This window comes from Dendrobates tinctorius, unplaced genomic scaffold (genome assembly GCF_039654945.1).
Source record: "Dendrobates tinctorius isolate UK_male_01 unplaced genomic scaffold, ASM3965494v1 ptg000028l, whole genome shotgun sequence".
Lineage (NCBI taxonomy): Eukaryota > Metazoa > Chordata > Amphibia > Anura > Dendrobatidae > Dendrobates > Dendrobates tinctorius.
This window is the reverse complement of record NW_027361696.1, coordinates 28,345,504-28,360,857: the sequence shown is the minus strand read 5'-3', so window position 1 is coordinate 28,360,857 and position 15,354 is coordinate 28,345,504. Positions and strand designations below refer to the sequence as shown.

General features: G+C 53.3%; 1 long non-coding RNA gene across 1 annotated transcript in view; it reads left to right on the top strand.

The window, feature by feature from the left end:
- Positions 1-237: 237 nt before the first annotated feature.
- LOC141085250 (uncharacterized) overlaps positions 238-15,354 on the top strand; it is a 69,194-nt gene continuing 54,077 nt past the window's right edge. Inside the window, exon 1 of the long non-coding RNA XR_012231247.1 lies at positions 238-2,862. This is a non-coding gene — a long non-coding RNA (uncharacterized lncRNA). The remainder of the gene's footprint in view (positions 2,863-15,354) is intronic.

Here is a 15,354-nt window from a genome sequence, read left to right as displayed (position 1 = left end):
TAGCAGAGCCGTGTGTGTACTTGTGTGGAGTCAGGGAGGGGTTTAACAAGGTGGATGTAGCAGAGCCGTGTGTGTACTTGTGTGGGGTCAGGGAGGGGTTTAACAAGGTGGATGTAGCAGAGCCGTGTGTGTACTTGTGTGGGGTCAGGGAGGGGTTTTACAAGGTGGATGTAGCACAGCCGTGTGTGTACTTGTGTGTGGTCAGGGAGGGGTTTTACAAGGTGGATGTAGCAGAGCCGTGTGTGTACTTGTGTGGGGTCAGGAGGGGTTTACAAGGTGGATGTAGCAGAGCTGTGTGTGTACTTGTGTGGGGTCAGGAGGGGTTTACAAGGTGGATGTAGCAGAGCCGTGTGTGTACTTGTGTGGGGTCAGGAGGGGTTTACAAGGTGGATGTAGCAGAGCCGTGTGTGTACTTGTGTGGGATCAGGGAGGGGTTTAACAAGGTGGATGTAGCAGAGCCGTGCGTGTACTTGTGTGGGGTCAGGAGGGTTTTACAAAGTGGATGTAGCAGAGCCGTGTGTGTACCTGTGTGGGGTCAGGAGGGGTTTACAAGGTGGATGTAGCAGAGCCGTGTGTGTACTTGTGTGGGGTCAGGGAGGGGTTTAACAATGTGGATGTAGCAGAGCCGTGTGTGTACTTGTGTGGGGTCAGGGAGGGGTTTAACAAGGTGGATGTAGCAGAGCCGTGTGTGTACTTGTGTGGGGTCAGGAGGGGTTGTACAAGGTAGATGTAGCAGAGCCGTGTGTGTACTTGTGTGGGGTCAGGGAGAGGTTTAACAAGGTGGATGTAGCAGAGCCGTGTTTGTACTTATGTGGGGTCAGGGAGGGGTTTAACAAGGTGGATGTAGCAGAGCCGTGTGTGTACTTGTGTGGGGTCAGGAGGGGTTTAACAAGGTGGATGTAGCAGAGCCGTGTGTGTACTTGTGTGGGGTCAGGGAGGGGTTTAACAAGGTGGATGTAGTAGAGCCGTGTGTGTTCTTGGGTGGGGTCACGAGGGGTTTCCAAGTTGTACGGAGCAGAGCCGTGTGTGTACGAGTTGTACGGAGCAGAGCCGTGTGTGTACGAGGTGTACGGAGCGAAGCCGTGTGTGTAAGAGGTGGATGTAGCAGAGCCGTGTGTGTACTTGTGTGTGGTCAGGGATGGGTTTTACAAGGTGGATGTAGCAGAGCCGTGTGTGTACTTGTGTGGGGTCAGGAGGGGTTTACAAGGTGAATGTAGCAGAGCTGTGTGTGTACTTGTGTGGGGTCAGGAGGGGTTTACAAGGTGGATGTAGCAGAGCCGTGTGTGTACCTGTGTGGGGTCAGGAGGGGTTTACAAGGTGGATGTAGCAGAGCCGTGTGTGTACTTGTGTGGGGTCAGGGAGGGGTTTAACAATGTGGATGTAGCAGAGCCGTGTGTGTACTTGTGTGGGGTCAGGGAGGGGTTTAACAAGGTGGATGTAGCAGAGCCGTGTGTGTACTTGTGTGGGGTCAGGAGGGGTTGTACAAGGTAGATGTAGCAGAGCCGTGTGTGTACTTGTGTGCGGTCAGGGAGGGGTTTAACAAGGTGGATGTAGCAGAGCCGTGCGTGTACTTGTGTGGGGTCAGGAGGGTTTTACAAAGTGGATGTAGCAGAGCCGTGTGTGTACCTGTGTGGGGTCAGGAGGGGTTTACAAGGTGGATGTAGCAGAGCCGTGTGTGTACTTGTGTGGGGTCAGGGAGGGGTTTAACAATGTGGATGTAGCAGAGCCGTGTGTGTACTTGTGTGGGGTCAGGGAGGGGTTTAACAAGGTGGATGTAGCAGAGCCGTGTGTGTACTTGTGTGGGGTCAGGAGGGGTTGTACAAGGTAGATGTAGCAGAGCCGTGTGTGTACTTGTGTGGGGTCAGGGAGAGGTTTAACAAGGTGGATGTAGCAGAGCCGTGTTTGTACTTATGTGGGGTCAGGGAGGGGTTTAACAAGGTGGATGTAGCAGAGCCGTGTGTGTACTTGTGTGGGGTCAGGAGGGGTTTAACAAGGTGGATGTAGCAGAGCCGTGTGTGTACTTGTGTGAGGTCAGGGAGGGGTTTTACAAGGTGGATGTAGTAGAGCCATGTGTGTACTTGTGTGGGGTCAGGGAGGGGTTTAACAAGGTGGATGTAGTAGAGCCGTGTGTGTTCTTGGGTGGGGTCACGAGGGGTTTACAAGTTGTACGGAGCAGAGCCGTGTGTGTACGAGTTGTACGGAGCAGAGCCGTGTGTGTACGAGGTGTACGGAGCGAAGCCGTGTGTGTACGAGGTGTATGGAGCAGAGCCGTGTGTGTACGAGGTGTACGGAGCGAAGCCGTGTGTACGAGGTTTATGGAGCAGAGCCGTGTGTGTACGAGATGTACGGAACGGAGCCGTGTGTGTACAGAGCTGAGCCGTGTGTTTATGGAGCGGAGCAGAGCCGGGGGTGTACGGAGTGAAGCTGCGTGTGTACAAGGTGTACGGAGCGGAGCCGTGTGTGTACGAGGCATACAAAGTGGAGCCGTGCGTGTATGGTGGGGAGCATTTATACCTCTCGAGTCCCAACTGTCCCGGATCCAGCGAGACAGTCCCGATTTTGAGAGAGAGACTGCCCCAGCCGGGAGCATACTTTCCCCGCGGGACACAGGAGTACACAGCGGACCCCCAAGGAGCAATTTAAAACTTGCACGTAACGTTCTGCCGGAAGTGACGTGCTGGAAGCTTATCAGAAATTAGGTCATTTCAGTAGGAGATTGTGACGGAACCATGGAGGCACTTCAGGGAATGCTTCAGATCCATCACCGTGTCCTCCTCTGACAGCGGACAGCGAGATTGCCTTGGAATCGGGGATGTCGGCCATGTGAGCGGATCATGATCTGTCCTGCACCAGGAGGCTCAGGTAGGCACTACAATGGGAGCTGGGCTGCTATAGTATCTTTATAGAATTTTTCTTTCTCTGTTTCTTTCTCTCTCTGTTCTTTCTCTCTAATCTTTTTTTTCTCTCTCTCTGTTCTTTCGCTCTCTGTTCTCTTTCTTTCTTTCTGTCTCTGTTCTTTCTCTCTGTCTGTTCTCTCTTTCCTCTTTCTTTCTCTGTTCTTTCTTTCCCCTCTTCCTCTCTGTTCTTTCCCCTCTTTCTTTTTCTCTCTACCTCTCTGTTCTTTCTTTCCCCTCCTTCTTTTTCTCTCTCTCTGTTCTTTTTTTCTGTCAACTTTTTCTCTCTCCGTTCGTTCTTTCTTTCTTTCTTTCTTTCTTTCTTTCTTTCTCTCTTTGTTCTTTTTTTCTGTCCACTCTTTCTTTCTCTTTGTTCTTTTTCTTTCTTCTTTCTCTCTGTTCTTTCTTTCCCCTCTTTCTTTCTCTATCTGTTCTTTCTTTCTTTACCCCCTTTCTTTCTCTTTCTCTCTGTTCTTTTCTTTCTCTGTGTTCTTCCTTTCTTTTTCTCTGCTCCTTTCTTTCTTTCTTTCTTTCTTTCTTTCTTTCTTTCTTTCTTTCTTTCTTTCTCTGTTCGTTCTTTCTATGTTCTTTCTTTCTCTCTCTGTATCTTTCTCTGTTCTTCCTTCCATTCTTTCTCTTTCTTTCCCTGTTCTTTATTTCCCATCTCTTCTTTCTTTCATGCGTACACTACTAATCAGTAGCCTCCATCACATGAACGTGTTTTGCCACAGAGCGAGTGTCCGTGTGAATCACATGCGTGTCCGTGTGATCCACATGGAGACAAGTCCGTTTTTGGCCGTCACCACGCATGTCACATGGCATGAGTCGTGGTATGTGTTAAGGGGGGGCCAACTGAGACTTTTTCGCCCGGGGCCCTCAAAAACCTGGAGCCGGCCCTGCCCAGGGGTGGGATTCAGCGGGTTCTCCCTGGTATCTGGTACACAGGCCAACGCCGGGTCAGTGAGTTACTGTCTGTATGTGCTGCGTATTGGGGACCTGTGCTGCCTACTAGGGACCTGTGCCTGCCTTTTGGGGACCTGTGCTGCCTATTAGGGACCTGTGCTGCCTACTAGGGACCTGTGCCTGCCTATTGGGGACCTGTGCTGCCTACTAGGGACCTGTGCTGTCTATTGGGGACCTGTGCTGCCTATTGGGGACCAATGCTGCCTATAGGGAACAATGCTGCCTATTGGGGACCTGTGCTGCCTATTGGGGACCAATGCTGCCTATAGGGAACAATGCTGCCTATTGGGGACCTGTGCTGCCTATTAGGACCTGTGCTGCCTATTGGGGACCTGTGCTGCCTATTGGGTACAATGCTACCTATTGGGGACCTGTGCTGCCTATTGGGACCTGTGCTGCCTATTGGGGACCTGTGCTCCCTATTTGGGACCAATGCTGCCTATTGGGGAACAATGCTGCCTATTGGGGACCTGTGCTGCCTATTGGGGACCTTTGCTCCCTATTTGGGACCAATGCTGCCTATTGGGGACCTGTGCTGCCTATTGGGGACCTGTGCTGCCTATTGGGGACGTGTGCTACCTATTGGGGACCTGTGCTGCCTATTGGGGACCTGTGCTACCTATTGGGGACCTGTGCTGCCTTTTGGGGACCTGTGCTGCCTATTGGGGAGTTGTGCTGCCTATTGGGAACCTGTGCTGCCTATAGGGACCAATGCTGCCTATTGGGGACCTGTGCTGCCTATTGGGGCAGCTAATCGCACGGGTACCGGGAGGCTTTCGCCGCTAAGACCGGCAGGCAGCAACACTGCCTGGCTGCTCCGGGGGAATTTTAGCCCCCCCTGCAGATACGAACGCTTCGATTGGCTGGGCTGTGTAGCATCTACCATGGAACTCTTGTTGGGACAAAAGTGATCACTATACCCCCTACGTTAATCCTTTGGGGTGTAGATTCCAAAATGGGGTCACTTTTTAACTTCAAAGTAACACAGGTCAGATTTGCAAAAAATGGCCTGGGCATTAAGGTGAAAACAGGCCTGCGGCCCTAAAGGATTAAATGAATCGTAGTGCGGAAAGATCTGCAGCATATGAACAACGGTGCAGCTTTTAGTAGAATTAGGATGCTGAAATGATGCAGATTTGGCGTGGGATATACGGCAAAAGAACCCATTGTGTAATTCTGCGGTCTCAAAGCCTAAATGTTGAGTTGTACATTACTGTAGGCGGGCCCCTAAAGTTAATTCCCTTAGTGGGCCCTAGACACCCCAGTCCGACCCTGGTGCTATCGGAAAGAGTCTTCAGTGCTGCTGGATCAATCCTGACAGAAAAAAGGACCCGTCTGTCGATCCAAAATGTGGATGATCTAACCTTCATTAAAATGAACCACGCATGGGTTTCCAAGGATTCTGTCCCACCGTCCTCTGATGACACATAGGTTGACAGAAAAATGGCTTGCTTTGGTCCTCCTCTTCCTGGGACTTGAACAATTTCTCATTTTGCATCAGCTGAATGTTCAACATCAACATATGCCGCTTTCTAAAACTCCCTAACTGTGCTGCCCCCCCCCCCCCCCCATGGCCGGGGTTACCACCTAGAGCACAAAACCGTGCGAGTGCCGTTGCCCTGGACAGGTGGGTAGGCCGACTCTTGGGCGCGGGCACTGGCACAGGGTCCCTCATAGTGCAATCAGGTGTCTCTGACGGTGGTGGTGCACACCCGCCGTCAGACACACCGCCGTACTATGAGGGGCCCAGTGCCAGTACCGATGCCCACCAGTGGGCCCCCCTTGCTTGAGCAGAGCCCCAGCATTTGCAATGTTTACCTCTCCCTGCTCCTCCGCTGTGTAATCTGGGCCGTCAAATCCATACTGGGCCTGACACCGTCTGAGCCTGCCTCCTGATCTATAGACATATATTTTGAATGTGTACACTATGCTATCCATACATGTTATCCGGTGATACGGTACCCTTTCTCACCTTTGTGCAATCACGTGTAATCCATACTGGGCCTGACACCGTCTGAGCCTGCCTCCTGATCTATAGACATATATTTTGAATGTGTACACTATGCTATCCATACATGTTATCCGGTGATACGGTACCCTTTCTCACCTTTGTGCAATCACGTGTAATCCATACTGGGCCTGACACCGTCTGAGCCTGCCTCCTGATCTATAGACATATATTTTGAATGTGTACACTATGCTATCCATACATGTTATCCGGGGATACGGTACCCTTTCTCACCTTTGTGCAATCACGTGTAATCCATACTGGGCCTGACACCGTCTGAGCCTGCCTCCTGATCTATAGACATATATTTTGAATGTGTACACTATGCTATCCATACATGTTATCCGGGGATACGGTACCCTTTCTCACCTTTGTGCAATCACGTGTAATCCATACTGGGCCTGAGAACGGTTGGCGAGCTGTTAAGCAAGCTACAGCACCTGTGGTTTGCACACGTAAGTTTTTCATTTTTTCAGGAATGACGGTTAGGCCTAATTCCGGAACTGCGGTTGACCTGCACTTACTGGGAAATCATCGTTCGCGGGTAATAATTGTAATCCCAGATCCCCATCACTAACGGTGTTCAGCGGGTTATCTGCACCTGTAAGGCTAGTTTCATATTAGCGCTTTTGAGTGCAGCACCGGCCTGCGCACGGCCGCCTCTAAGCCCCGCCCCTGCCGCGCCTCCGCCGGTAGCTCCGCCTACCGGCGCATGACGCTGCATGTGTCCTGCGTCCCCTATCTTTATCACTGGGGGCGCAGGCCGTGCGCGGTATGCGTTTGGCGGCGCATGCGCCTTTTTGACGGTGCGCCAACCTGCGCCAAACGCAACCTGCTGCAGTTTGGTTGCGCTCGGCGCACGGTCAAAAAGGCGCATGCGCCGCCAAACGCATACTGCGCACGGCCTGCGCCCCCAGTGATAAAGATAGGGGACGCATGCAGCGTCATGCACCGGTAGGCGGAGCTACCGGCGGAGGCGCGGCAGGGGGTGGGGCTTAGCGGCGGCCGTGCGCAGGCCGTCGCTGCGCTCAAAAGCGCTAATGTGAAACTAGCCTAAGCGACAAACGCTGGCCCTTTCAGTGTAGCGCACATGCAGCCACGGACATGTAAGGGCATGACACACCAGTTATTGGCCAATCTCACGTGCCAGAGCCTCGCGTGTCCCTCTAGTAAGCCGGACTTGGACCGCGGGGTATGACGGAGTCTCATTCGTTAACGGAATTAAGCTTGCAATGTGTGCATCTGTTCTGTAGCTGGCATGGTTGAGGTTGCCCGTGTTGAGTCAAATTACGCTGCAGGCTCCACTCCTGGTGGTGCCCTTCTGGACATTCCTTTAAGGTTCAGCTTTGCAACCATACTGCCCACATAAAACAAACACTTTGCCTTCATGAACGCTGTTTGGAGGGTCGTGACTCGTGGGAATAACGCCGCCCAATCAGTTAACCTGCTAGAGAGATCCTTCGTTGCTCCCAAGTATGACATCACACTCCCTAGGAGGAAGGTAATGCCACTGTGGCGACCGTACTCCTGGGGGCGACACAAGTGCACTGATGCCCAGCCACTGCTCGATGAATCTGCTGGTACATTGACCCAGACCACTACATTCCCCTCGCACGCTACACGGCCTGAATCTGACCCTGATGAAACTCAGGTTACCCTTCCCATATACTGTTCCATCTTACACGGTGACAAAGAGGTAGCTGCAGATGAAAGTGCAGGTTCGGCCCACCCGCCATCAGACACACCACTGTACTATCAGGGGCCCTGTGCCAGTGCCGTCGCCAACGAGTGGGCCCCCCCTGCTTGCTCAGGATCACAGCACTTGCAAGGTTGAAATACTGTGCAGTGAGATGGAAGATGGGGACGACGAGGAGTCCAGACTAGTACAGGGATTCCCTAGCGAGGAGACTTATTTCATTGTTTTCAATGTTGGGACAGCAATTTTTGGGGAGCACTATACTCTGGAGAATGATAGATGGGGCCCACCATACACTGGAACATTCCAAAGGTGGACATCAGACACTGGAGCAGCATTTACAGGGCCCATTATACACTAGAGCATTAGAAATGGGGCCCATTATGTATGGAGCATTATTTGGGCCCATAAGACAGTGGAGCTTCATCCATGGGGACCAACATATACTGTAGCATTATGTGGAGCTCATCATATACTGTTTCAAACATTATATGGGACCAATAATTCTGTATGGAGAAATAGATGGGCCTCGTCATGAGATGTAAAAAGTGAAGTATTTTTCTTTGTAGTATACCACTATTTCTCTGCCGTATCGGAGCAGCATGAGTTGTGGTATTATGTGTTAAAGGGGCGCTTTTTCGCCCAGGGCACATGAAAACCTGGAGCCAGCCCTACCCCCCCATAACTTTAGCCAAATAACCCCCATTTTTCAGTGCGTAACTTGTATTATGAAGTAAATAAAGGGTGACAAGCTTCAGTAATAAGAATTTATGCTTTTGGCATTCAAATGGGCACTGTAAGCGTGTTTCCTGTCCTCCTCTCACTGCCGACTTTTCTTCCCCATTGACTTACATTGGGTTTTCGTGTTTCAGTCGGACCCCCGACTTTTCCCTATAGTCGGCCGATTTCGTTCGACCCGACTTTTGCGAAAGTCGGGTTTCGCGAAACCCAACTCGACCCGAAAAAAGGCAAAGTCGCTCATCTCTAATGAACAACTATCATACCTTGAGATTTTAGCTCTACCCAACCCCCTTTAACAGTAATCTCTTTACATCCAAAAAGGCAAAGACTGACCATTACTGGCAACTACTGTCAGTTCATCAGTTGGGCCACGGGTAAGTTCAGAATCAGCTCAATACCTCTTGTAAAGAATGTACGACGTAGTGGTCACCTGAGAGCCAGTGTCCAGCAAAGCGTTCATGGGGATACCGTCAATCACCACCGGAAGGATTGGTCTCCCTCCAACATACTTAGCTCTCCAGTTCTTTGGGCCTGGGGATCCTATTCCTGGGGGTTGGGCCTCTAACCCCTGGGATTGCTCGTTTAAAGGACAGAATCTTGCAAGATGACCTGCCTTATATCAGCGACAACAGATGCGACGTCCGTCATGGTCATAGCGATTGTTGTTCCTTCCTCGAAGTGGCGGGGTTCTCCTCCTCCAGAGCCATGGGACATCCTCTTGACTGGAAGCAAGCTGGATCTTTTCTTTAGAGGACACTTGCAGAGACTGCACATTTTTAGTAAGCGCAGCCATTCCTTTGGTCAACTCCTGGACCTGAAGACGCAGCTCTTCAGTTGGATCTTTATCCAGAGTCTGTGCATCAGCCTCCACAGGGATGGAAGGGAAAGACGTTGCTTCCTGGTGGTAGGTGATCGCTGGGCGCCTCAGGGGCGCTGGACAGCTGTCAGTGGGTTCCTGCAGAACCCGTATAACCCTGTCCTTAAAATCAGCAAAGTCCAGATCAGGGTCTTGCAGGGTTATGATGCTCAATTGTCCTCTGTGTGTACTGGATAGAAGTCCTTCAATGAACTGCTCCTTTAACAGTTTATCTTCCTCCTTTACACTGTCAGGATGAACTTGCTTAACTGCTCGCAGCGCCTCCTGCAGGTTGAGAGCATAGTCCCTTATACTGTCCTGTGCCTTCTGTTTACAGCCAAAGAACCTCATCTTGATTTCAGCTGCAGTGCCGGTGTCAAAGGTGCTTCTCAGCTTGGCCAGGATCTTTGCAACAGTCTCTTTATCAGTGTCCTGCCTGGCTTTCACCTCTCTCTGTGCTGCACCCGTTAGCTGTCCATTCAGGATATTCACTTTCTCGCTTTCAGACAGAGGGTATACTTTAAACAAACTGCACAGTCTCTCTTTAAATTCACTCAGGGTGTGTGACTCACCCGAGTACTGCGTTTGCCAGGCCGCTCCCGGTATGTAGGGCATAGACAGCGGCATGATGGGGACCACCGCAGCAGGCGCTCCTCCTTGCGGTGCTGCGGGGTTGGCGGCGGCGTCCGCCTCTGCATCACCTTGTCTCTCTTTAAATTCACTCAGGGTGTGTGACTCATCCGAGTACTGAGGTAGCCAGGCCGCTCCCAGTATGTAGGGCATGGACAGCGGCATTATGGGGACCGCTGTGGCGGGCGCTCCTCCTTGCGGTGCTGCGGGATTGGCAACCGCGTCCGCTGCTGCACTGCTGTGTGGCGCGGACATTCTCTTCCCCCCTAGTTAACGTTAGCCAGGGCCGGGGGTTGTATGAGCTCGCCGGCGGCCGCTTCGCAGGCCCGACGCTCTGGGCTGTAGGCCTCAGCTCCTCCCCTTCTCGCGCGCTGTCCTCTCTTCCCGCGCGGCACTTCACTTCTTCGCGCTCTGTTAGGCTCCGCCCACGAAGGCCCGCCTCTTTTGGTTCCTGCGCGCGTCAAGCAGTGCGGCAATGGCGGAAATTGGCGCCAATTTCACACTCAGTCTTTTACACCAACACAGTCTATGGCACACAGGACCCGGGGGTACTGGGCTCCGTAATCCTGTTTGTGACGCCAAGTTGGGTCGGTACCGGGCCGGTATCAGTGGGATGTGTCACAGCAGCAGTGACCCAGACTGTGGCCCTGGGTGCCCAAGTAATGGGGAAAATGGGAATGGTGGAATATAGTTAGATGAATAGTTCATGACGCCACCCGTGGCCGTTCGGCAAGGGAGGTGTTAAGCCGACGCTGCATGCAGATCCGCTGGGACTGATGGTATGGTGCAGCAGAGATGTAAAAGCTCCCCACAGGTGAAGCTGTAGTCCCAGGGCAGTGTAGATGTGGTTGGCACGGGGATGTAGCGGTGCCGGAAAGGTAGGAAGCAGACAAGACACAGCGGGGTGTAATTTCTGTACCTTTACTTGATAACCGCAGTCCAGGGTCCTGATTACAGATGGTAACGGAGCAGGCTAGCCTGGAAGCAACTCAGGGATTCTCTCTCAACAGATGGGCTGTGCAGTCTCCTTCCTAGCGCTTACTTAAGGGATCTCCAGTACTGAGTTACACTGAAGTTCCTCCTGTCAGATGTTCCTAAGAACTCTACTTGTACGGCAGACAACTGTAGCCTGTTCCAGGGACTCCTCACTCCTAAGTCCCGGCTCACTATCCGTGTTGCTGTTGTTCCCTCAAGTCTTAGATGGGAGTATTGCATTTACAGCCTTCTACTCCTCTGGTGTCGTAGGACCATCAGTGTCCATCCATACAGCCGTGGAGACCAGGGAGATGAGCTTTTCCTCTCAGCTCTATCTCAGCGCTCCTTCCACACGTCTGCACACTTCACCCTCCGCAGACTAACTCACCACTCCTTCCTCTTGGCCCTCAGCGAGCACTCCTCCCCTTAATTCCGGTTCAGAACTCCCCCTGCTGGCCTGGAGTGGAACTGTGTTGCATGCATAGATTGACTGCGAGAGGGACCCGTCATTGCCTCCAAGCCTGGCATTACCCTCCCTGGAGGAAGGCAAAGCCACTGTGGCGGCCATGCTCCTGATGGAGCCACAGTTGCATGGTATTATGGTGAAGCCTGAAGTTTTTTGGTCCTTCTCTGGCTGATGTGATGATCTGCAATGTGTAAAATAGCCATGATTAATTGAGGAGATAAAACGTCTGCTCCATTTCTTGCTTTGGTTTTTATACAGGCTTTGACAGTCCCTCATGATTGGCTGCACTATAAATGTGATATTATGGTTACATGGTACTATGGTGAAGCCTCAGGCCATGTGGTCCTTCCCTGGCTGATCTAATCTTCTGCAAGGTATAAAATGGCAAATGGCAACTGAGGCAGTAAAACGGCTGCTGCATTTCGTGCTTTGTTTTCTATACAGGCTATGACAGTCCCTCATGATTGACTGCATTATACAATGTGATGTGATGGTTACATGGTAATATGGTGAAGCCTGAAGTCATGTGGTCCTTCTCTGGCTGATCTAATCTTCAGCAATGGCCGGAGCTGAGCCTCCCCCTCCCCTACAGAAGAGGCGTGGGCGGAGGCCAAACATGACGGGGGGTTGGAAGGTGAGGGTGGGGGGAGCGTCTTCGGGGAATGGGAGCGTTGCACATTTAAAAGGGGGTGCAGTGGGCCTTCCTCCCTCTCTGTTCCCGCTCTTACCTGCAGCTTGTCACCAGCCACCATGTCGGCCGTGGATCGGGCCTTGGAGTGTCTCCGGCAGGCATCCATGTCGCAGCCTCCTGGCTGTTTGGCGGCGCAGCTGGCCTCTATCTCGCCTGGGACCACCGTGCAGGCGACACAGCCGGGGAGGAGAGAGCTACGGACCAGAAGGGTGAGGCTTCCCGAGCGGCTCTCCCCTGACTCGGCTCCCCGGGCCTCCCGATGGCGTAGGAGCCCCTCCCGGGACCCTCCAAGCCGGGCGCCACGCGCTCCCCGCAATAGCGGGCCCCGGCTTGGGAGGAATCCGCAAGCCCGGCGAGGCCCTGCGGCTCGCTCTCTGCAGGGGGCGGGGCGGACACGCGCAGGGCGGCGCAGCTCCACACAGGCATCGGGGGGGCTGTGGTGACGGCGCCCCAGCGTCACAGCCTGCTCTCTCCTCCGGTTCGCGGTCGGGCAGCCCCGGGACGGCGGCCTGCCAGGCGGCAGGGCCCAGCACCTCACCCCTCACCGGGAGGGGGACTTTTGGGGGGTCGGGGGACTGCGGCGGGGGGGTGCCCGCACCGTGGTCTGCCTCTCACGCGGGGCGGCATGACAGGAGGTCCTGCAGCAGGGATGCAGCAGCCTGCAGAGCGGCAGGGCCTGTGGCTTCCACCCCATCAGACGGCGGCAGGTGGCGCGCTCTGGGGCCACATGCGTCATCACCGGGGGCCGTTACAGCAGGGTCAGATGGTGGGGGATCCAGGACCCATGACGCGGCGACCCAGGCAGCGTGGTCGCCAGGAGATTGGCTAGCGGGATCCACCCCGGGTTTCGGGTCCTGCACCCCTGATCCTCCGGGAGAGAGTCCTCAGTGTCAGCGCCAGTCCAGCGGCGCCAGCTTCGCTACAAGAACAGGTGGACATTCATCCGCGGATCCTAGTCGTTCGGCTGGAGGGCCCACAACCCCCTCGCAGCCCGGTGAGTATGCCTCTATGTCTACTGTTTTGTCTTCCTCTTTGGCGGGTGTGGGTTCCCCGGCGGATGGTACTGGGGTTGGAGGGGGTGTAGTTAACATGTTAGGGGACGTGCGGAATTTGTTGTCGCGCTTGGAGCGGGGTTTTCTTGCGGCAACTCCGTTGGCGGCTTGGGTGGGCTTATTCAGCACTTGTCGTTTCCTCGTGGGAGGTCGGTCAATGATGGGATTGATCCGGAGATTTGTTCAGTGGTCTACTCGTCGTTTGATGAGGCTGCTCGGTGGGTGCGGAGCTGTGGTCGGGGGGCGCTTCTGGCTAAGACCGACATTGAAGCTGCGTTTCGCTTATTACCGGTTCATCCGAACAGCATGAGGCTGCTGGGTTGTATTTGGGACGGCAAGTTTTTCGTGGACAGGTGCTTGCCAATGGGTTGCTCATTGTCCTGCGCATATTTTGAGGCATTTAGTTCTTTTCTGGAGTGGTTCGTTCGGGAGGTTTCCGGTTGGGACTCAGTTATCCATTATTTGCGTCTGTGCGTCGGTCCCGCAGATTCATTGCGTTGTCAGAGAATTCTCCAGGCTATTGAATGGGTTGCTGAGCGATTTGGCGTGCCGTTGGCGCCCGGTAAAACAGAGGGCCCCGCTATGTGCCTGCGTTTTCTGGGGATTGTGATTGATACTGTTGCGTGGGAGTTCAGGCTACCTGAGGATAAGTTGGTGGATTTGCGGGCGGAAGTGGTTCGTGCGCGTCGTTTGAAGAAGATATCGTTGCGTGACCTCCAGTCAGTGCTGGGGAAGTTGAATTTTGCGTGTCGGGTGATGCCGATGGGGCGAGTTTTTTCACGTAGGCTGGCCAGCGCTACTGCAGGGATTCAGGCCCCCCATCATTTCATCAGATTGTCGTCGGATCTCAGGGCTGATTTGGCGGTATGGGAGTCTTTTTTGGTCGGCTACAATGGCCGCTCTTTGGTGATGTCAGACGTCGTTGGGAATGATGTCTTGGAATTGTTCACGGATGCTGCTGGCGGTGTAGGCTTCGGTGCTTACTTCAGAGGACAGTGGTGCGCGTCTCGTTGGCCCGATGAGTGGTTCGCGATCGGTTTGGTGCGTAACATTACGTTGTTGGAGATTTTTCCGATCCTTGTGGCCGTTCATTTGTGGGGGTCCGAGTTTCGCGATCGGCGCTTCCGTTTCAATTGTGACAACATGGGCATTGTGAGTGCGATTAACGGTCTTACCGCGTCGTCGCCTCCAGTCGTTCGAGTGTTGCAACAGTTGGTTTTGCTATGCTTGTCCTTGAATGCACATGTGACTGCGTCTCATGTTCCTGGAGCCAAGAACGACATAGCTGACTCTCTCTCTCGTTCGCAGTGGGATCGTTTCCGCTCGTTGGCGCCAGAAGCGGAGGTCGAGGGTTTAGCTTGTCCCGAGGAATTGTGGAACCTGGCTTACGGGCCGCAGAGTCGCTGATCGAAGCTTCCTTGGCGCCTAAAACTTGGGAGGCTTACCAGGCAGTGTGGCGGATGTGGGAGGAAGTTGTTGCAGCTGGTCTGGTCGATGGTTTTGGGCAGGATCAAGAAGGGATGTTGTTGGCCTGGTTGGGGCGCGGCTCCGTCGAGGGTTGGTCGTGTGCAAAAGTTTCTCGCATTTTGGTCAGCCTGTCCTTTGGTTTTCACTTGCGTGGTTGTCAAGATTTGACAAAGACGTTTTTAGTCAAACAGGCGGCGAAGGGTTTTCGTCGGGGCCGAAGCAAGGGGGATTTGAGGAGGCCGGTATCCTTCAATTTATTGGAGCAATTGGATCTCACGCTGGAGTCCGTATGTTCTACGCGTTACGAGGTCTTGTTGTTTCGCTTGGCTTTTTCGTTCGCATTTTTTTGGGGCTTTACGTGTTGGTGAACTTGTTTCTTCCAGTAAGAAATTGGCAGGGGGGTTATTGGCCAGGGATGTTGTATTGACTTCGGGCGGGGTTGAATTTTGGTTGCGACGTTCCAAGACGGATCAGTCGGGAAGAGGTCGCTGGGTGGTGTTGGGGAAGGTGCCTGGTTCTGCAATGTGCCCTGTTCAGTGCTTGAGGAATTTTTGGGACTTGCATCCCAGCTTGTCTGGGTCTCTCTTGTGTCATCTTGACAGCGGTAGTTTGTCCAGATATCAGTTTGGTGCCGTTTTTAAGAAGTCCGTTCGGTGGCTGGGCCTGGATGACTCTCGCTTTGCTCCTCATTCTTTCAGGATAGGGGCGGCGACGGAAGCGGCAGTGGGGGGTTTGGATCCGGCTGCTATATGGCGCATTGGTGGTTGGAAGTCTGACCGATATCGGAGTTACGTTAGGCCTTAGTCGTCATTTGTGTTGTTAGCACTCATCCTTTTTTGTTTCAGGTGTCGAACCTTTGCTGTTTGGATTTTTGGGCACTCCTTCGTTCATTGGGGAGCTTTGAGAGCTGATGTT